The sequence below is a fragment of the Montipora foliosa genome, chromosome 1 (genome assembly GCF_036669935.1).
Source record: "Montipora foliosa isolate CH-2021 chromosome 1, ASM3666993v2, whole genome shotgun sequence".
NCBI classification, from domain to species: Eukaryota; Metazoa; Cnidaria; class Anthozoa; order Scleractinia; family Acroporidae; genus Montipora; species Montipora foliosa.
The window spans coordinates 39,424,906-39,432,405 of record NC_090869.1 but is presented as its reverse complement, the minus strand read 5'-3'; positions in this window follow the sequence as shown (position 1 = coordinate 39,432,405).

Here is a 7,500-nt window from a genome sequence, read left to right as displayed (position 1 = left end):
GACCTATTAACCAAAAGGGCACGGATCTTCTGTATGTCGACGATCTAAAGATATACGCATCTTCACAAGGCAAGCTTAAAGTTGTGACAAGTGATGCGAGAATGGCGATGAAAGATATCGGGCTAGCGTGGAACGAGCGAAAGTGCGCGATGGCTCACGTGAAGCGTGGCAAGACTGAGACGTCAGACGAGTCGAGTGCTAGGAAAGCAGATGTGATTCAAAGTCTAAAGGAATGATCGCAGAATAAATTCCTGGACGCACTGGAGAATGCTAATCATGAAGACAGTCTGCTTCTTCAGAACACAGAGAAACTGTACGTGGAAAGATTATCAGTGATATGGTCAAGGCCGTTATCAGACTACAACAAAGTGCTGGCGATCAATCAATTTGCACTTCCGGCTTTAACATACTTCATGTGGACCCAGGTATGGAATATCGCGGATTTGCAGAGGCTTGACAGAGAGACTCGAGAGGACATGGTTGCTAATAGAGCTAAGCATTTTTTGGGCTCCACAGATCTACTGTACCGGCCTAGGAAGTTAGGAGGGCGAGGCCTTAAGTCCATCGAGAGAGAGTGCAAGACCATCAAGATAAAGGCAGCTATGAACTTGTATTCCAACAATGATCAAGCTATGCACCTGGTGAGGCAGTTCGAGGAGGAGGCGGCTCGTACAGGTCCCTAATAAATGATGCTGAGAGCTATGCACAACAGCTGGGACTACGATTAGAGTTGCAGTACCCACAACCAATTGGAATTACGGAAACTGGGGACGTATTCGACAGAACGAAGATCAGTGGGTGAGTTAAGAAGGCCAGTCAGAGCAGAAGTTGTGCGAACATCGAAAGTGGGATATGGAAAGGGAGGTTAATAGCGGAGAGATGGAGAGATAAGGATATGGACGAATCAAGACAGTGGCGGGACTGCAAGAGTTATATCAGCAACTCCTGCCAACTAAGCTATACGCCTCGAAGTAGACCAAGACACACACGGACGGTGACTAGTGCAAACCCTGTACCTGGCTAGGCACAACGCAGCACTCAAAATTCTATTCTTTGAGATGCGTAGGGGCTGGTATTCACCAGTCCAGACCAAACCTGTACATGTGTACCAAGACGACAAGGTGACAGCGTATTGGGATGTGCCTGTTTTCGCGGAGCACTTGCAAGTAAGAGCCAACAGAGTTGACGCTAGGTTTGCAGACAGGGAAAACAAGGAGATGATGCTGATATATAGAGATGAGCTGTCCCTGGATGGACAACAGAAAGCAGAAAGAAGACGAGAAGACCTTAAAGTACGCGCCCTTGCGACTAGAGCTCAAGAGACAGCACCCAGAGTCCAAGATCCGACAGTTCAACAACGTCATTGACTCGCTTGGTGGGTACTCAAAAAGTCTGAAGGAAAAAGTCAAGGCGTTATTGGGCTCAGATAGGTACCAAGAGGTACTCAGAAGAATGCAAAAAGCCGTCCTGAGCCACACCCTTCACATCGCTAAAACATTCAAAGTAATGTGCTAGTTACTTGGACACCTATGGCACGCTAATGAGACAATACTGAATTAGCACTTAGCAGAGATCATTTGGATAGATATTTATTTTATTAATTTTATGCATTTTTTTTCCTATCAAATGTAAATTCGTAAATTTTCAGATAATACTAGCTACGTTCACAGGCCCAGTATCTGTGATTAGGACTTGGCATTCAGGAAGAAGAAGAAGAACAAGAAGAAGAAGAAGAAGAAGAAGAAGAACGAAATAGAACACGGAACCTTTACTCCCCCTGTCTTCACAACTACCGGAGGAATGAGTAAAGAATGCAAGATCTATCACAGCCGGCTCGTTGAGTTGATAGCTAATAAGAAAGGAGAACATTATTAGACTACAATATCATGGATCAGGCCCAAAACTTGCTTCTCCCTGCTCAGATCATCACTTGTATGTTTACGTTGCTCAAGAACTTTGAAAAGAGCCACAAATGACATTAATAACATAGATATGGACATTGAGGTCGCAGAAAGCTCAATTTTATAATTTCTTTTTATGTATATATACTTTTAAAGCTCTTTTTTTTTTCGTGAAACATATTTTATTACATTTTTCTATTCTCACTATTCTACATAGTAGATTTTATTCAATAGGCAATACTATCTTTTTATCAAGAAATCAAATCGCGAAACATACAATAGAAATTGAATTGTAATTAGCTTTTTTTTTCAGAAAGCTTATTCATATTAAATAATATTTTTAATTATAATAAAAAAATTAATACTCTACTCTACTCTACTCAACTTTAATTATACAGATCTTCACATAATACAAATTGCAGATAAATTAACAATTAAAATAAATAAAAAATGTAAAAATACAAGATCTGAATAATTAGGTCAATTTACACAGAATACAAGGATTCCTTATAAAAATAAACTGCCTCAATGTAACACAAATAGTATTAAATATCATGACAATATGTTATAAAATAATTATAAAAATCTATCGTTATTTACATTAAATTTATTAAGATAACATTTATCAATACTGTTCTTAAATGATGAGAGATGTTCAATTGTTCTGATGTCTAGTGGTAGGCAATTCCACAGGTCTACAATACGATTAAAAAAAGAAAACTTAAAGACATCAGTTTTACAAAGGCTTTTCACCAACGTAGCTTCACTATTCCTGATGTTATATTTGAGTGTCTTAAAATTTACGTATGAGGAAAGAATAAAATCTATATAACCTTTCAGGCATTTAAAGAAAAAACAAAGATCCAGTATCTCTCTTCTACACTCTAGAGGTAAACGTTTTCGTTTGACAAGTCTCTCAGGATAACATAAGTCAGTTTTCAGAATGAATTTCGTTGCACGTCTTTGTACACGCTCAAGTGCAGTGATCTTTTCTTTAGTGAAATGTGACCAGATCTGTGAAGCATACTCCAACTGTGATCGAACAAGTGATTTGTATAAAATTATTAATGTTTTCTGATCACATTCGTTAGTACAAGTTCTTTTGATCATGCCCAGCATTTTGTTGGCTTTACTGATGATTACGTGACTGTGACTTTTCCAAGATAACTTGGTAGAAACATGTACACCAAGGTCTTTCTCAGTTGTAGCTGACATAATCTGTGAGCCATTAAGTGCATTGGGTGAATCCCAAATATTCTTTTTCCTTGTGATTGCGAGATATTTGCATTTCGTTGAATTAACGTGAAGTGATCAACTGACCAATCGTTTAGATTTGACAGGTCACTTTGTAGTTGCTGAACATCATTGGTATTATCTATGATTCTGAAGCATACTGCATTTCATATCATCAGCGTACAGTTGTACAGTGGTGCTTGGGTGTATAGCTTTAGGAGCCGTATTTATATAAATTATAAACAATAATGGTCCCAAAATGGACCCCTGAGGCGCTCCTGATGATATTGGTAACAAGGACGATTCACAACCATGAATGACTGTTCTGTGATGTCTACATGTTAAATATGATCTAAACCAGAAAAGCACTTTACCTCTTACACCCACATCAAACAGCTCTTTCAATAAACAGTTAAATGACACAGATTCAAATGCCTTACTATAATCCAAGAATATAGTGTCAACTTGCTTTCTTTCATCAAGTGCTTTGGCAAAAGCGTGAGTAGATCGGAGGAGACTGGTAACACAAGAAAGTCCACTTACAAAGCCATCAATTGTGGTTGGAAGAAAGGAAAAACATGTGCGAACACACATTTTTCAAGGATTTTTGATATGATACACAGCAATGATATTCCTCTGTAGTTTTCGACGATCTCTCTATCATCAGACTTGAAAACTGGGACCAAATTTACAGTTTTCCATACTTTTGGGAAACAACTGCTGTCCAGTTGTTTGTTGAACAGGGTGCAGAGGGGGATAGACAACGATTTTGAACATTTCTTCAACAGACGTGATGTTATTCCATCCGGTTCACAAGATTTTTATTTGGAAATGTTCTGCTGATCCAGAAATTCCTTGACCATAGACGGTTAAAGTGCAATGTTACTTAAAAGACTGGTTGTCATGATAACAGTCACTGAAAAAGTAGTCCTCATGGAGAGGAACACAATTATCTCTCTTGAAAACCGAGTTATTTTAGTCATTGAATAGTTCTGCCTTTTCTTGAGCATCAGAGACTTTCACTCCGTTGTATTGCAAAGATGTTGGAATTCTTTTATTCTTGTATTTAGCTTTATAATAAGCCCAGAATCGCTTAGGGTTTTCTGTCAAAGCTGATGACAAACCTTTGAAGTATTGCTTACGCTTCCATTTAATAACTGATTCGAGTTCCGCATGATGCAATCGAAATATTGCCTAGAGATATTCAGAAGATGACTTTTTTCCCCGCTTTCTAAGTCTCTCTTTCTTTCTAACTGCATGGAGTAATATTAGCTGATTTTACCTCCATCTTGGGGACACAATCGTTGATAGCTGCAAGAAATAGATCCATCCACTTGACAGTTGAAAAATCCATGTCATTTTCATCGTAAGCTATATCCCAAGGAATATATAATTTAAGAGTTCTTGCAATCTGCCAAATCAGCATCCTTATAGTTGTAAACTTAACGTATCAATGGCTTGATGCGCTTCAGTGGAATAATGATGTCAAAAGTAATTAGCAAATAATAATAATTAACAATTATTCCATGAGCGCGCGTTGGATATGAGATGATAGATAGCTAACGAGGCGCGTAGCGCCGAGTTGGCTATAATCATCTCATATCCAACAAGCGCTACTGCAATCATTGTTTTATTAAAAACGCCCCCAAAATATAGAAAACTAGACTAAAATAAAAATTAAAAGGCCCAAAAAATCACGCATATGCTTCCCGTGTTTGTAGATCATGGTATAATGGCTCATAACCCATGATGGCTTAGCCAATCAAAACTCTGGAATTGCATTATCCAATGATCCAGTTTTTAATAATAATAATGATAATAATAATAATAATAATACTAATACTACTACTACTACTTCTACTAATAATAATAATAATAATAATAATAATAATAATAATAATAATAATGGAAGAATGGAGAGGTAAAGTTATGCATAGCCAAATTTTAAGGCAAACAGAGGATTTTAGGGATAAGTCACCTTGGGACTGCCTGCGGAAAGGAGATCTTAGGAAAGAAACGAAGGGGCTGATAACAGCTGCACAAGATCAAGTACTAAGAACAAATTTGATTAGGGCTGAAATTGACAAGCAAGAAGTTTCGCAGTTCTGCAGAATGTGTGGGAAAAAAATTCGAGTCTGTCAACCATATCATCAGTGAATGTAGCAAGCTTGCACAAACAGAATACAAGCGCCGCCATGATAACGTGGCCAGAATAATCCACTGGGGACTTTCGAAGGAGAATGATCTGCCCCATCCGCGTAACTGGTATGAACACGTCCCAGAGAGAGTTGTGGAGTCTGATGAGGGAAAGCTGCTGTGGGACTTCACCATCTAAACTGACCACGTCGTTGAGCGTCGTCGGCCTGACATAGTGTTTTTGGATAAGCAGCAAGGACAGTGCCATATAATGGGCCATTTTCGATATATTAAAATTCAGCATGAAAGAGAGGTTCTGGGGACAAAGACATAGGAAAGTGGATGATATGCAAATATTTTTAACATTCATTCCAACGTGTTCTTGTCCTCACTTCCTCACTATCAAGCTGAATATTTGATATTTTTAAAATGGCCTATTGACCCAGGGATGCATCGAGGAAAAAGAAGAAGATGTGTTGGGAAAGTACCAGGATTTAAGAAAAGAGGTTGCTCGGTTATGGCCCGTAAATGTTACTGTAACGCACGTTGTGGTTGGGGCTTTGGGTATGGTGACCAAAAACATATTCATATGGCGCAAGAAAACACTTACCCCTCTGTGCTTTTCTTGCATTTATCTTGAATGACTGCTGTCTCTTTATGGAAATGGAAAAGCATACCATGTTAGGAAGCTACGAAATTGGATGCTATTGTGACTGTTTGCTCCCAAACAAGGTTCCATTTGTAACAGATACCCAGTTTTGAAAACGCTGAGTCTTTTGGTAATTTCCTCATCACTTGGACTACAAGCAGTTGTCACAACGACCCACGAAACCGATTTCATTACACAATTTACATTCGAAATTCCACCATGTTGTGTTACAACTCCTCGTGGTATTTACTTCCTTAATAGCATAGTTACAATTCATGATGGCATAAAAAACAGAGGATGCCCGTGAGGTAACTGCAACGTTGAATGATAGAAGATATCTGAAATATGTAGAGGATACTGATGATGCCCTTAGACCGAACCTTCTTCGAATCAGAATTCGTCTGTGTGAGGTCAGAACGGTAATAATAATAATAATAATTTGTGAACTTATTGTGCGCAGCTTAACATGAGAATGATCAGCTGCGCATTACAACTGCATTACTTTACAAGAATTTAACAAAAGATAATGCATATAAAAACTAAATAATATATATGAATGCAAGTAAGAATTGAATATAAAATTGCTCACCACTATAAAGTCCTAAAAAGATAAGTCTTAATATGAGCCTTAAAACTGTTCACATTAGTAATCTCACGAAGTTTTTTTGGAAGAGAGTTCCAGAGCCTTGGCGCTGCTACCATAAAAGCTCTATCACCTAACGTCTTCGATCGAACAATTGGCATAGAAAGTAAAATACTACCTGAAGATCTAAGGTTATATGAGGACGATTTAAATGTTATTAAATCGCATAGATATTTAGGAGCAAGGCCGTGAATTGCTTTGAATGTAATAAGCAGTATCTTAAATTGTATCCGGGCTTTAACAGGAAGCCAATGCAGACCACGAAGAAGGGGTGAGATGTGGCAAAACCTAGGGGCATTATAAACTAGCCTGGCTGAGGCATTCAAAACTCTCTGCAATTTGTTAAGCTGGTAGTTGGGCAGCCCATACAGAAGACTGTTACAATAATCAACACGAGATGTAATAAATGCATGGACAAGCATTTCCGTTGATTCTCGAGATAAATACTTACGAATGCGTTTGATATTATGCAGATGATAAAAGGCAACACCGCATAACTTGCTAATATGAGTTGACATAGTGAGCTGCTCATCAAACCAAGAGCCTAGGTTTCTAGCTACTGTTACAGGACAAACATCAGTAGACCCAACCCTAATGCAACTGATGTTAACCTTGGCCAGCTGCTGCCTAGTACCTATAATTAAAAATTCTGTCTTATCATCGTTTAGCATAAGATTATCTGAAATCATCCAACTCCTAATGTCACGGATACAGTCAGTCATGGACTTGATGGCAAAATCAGCATCCGCAGATCGACTGGGGCTGAATGATACATACAACTGTGTATCATCAGCATAGCAGTGAACTTGTGGGAGGTGGCTTTCAACAATCTGGAACAGTTTGCGTGTGTAGATAGTGAAAAGCAAGGGACCCAAACATGATCCTTGAGGAACACCTTGTTTTAAGGGAAACTGATGTGAGAGACTACCATTTACAGA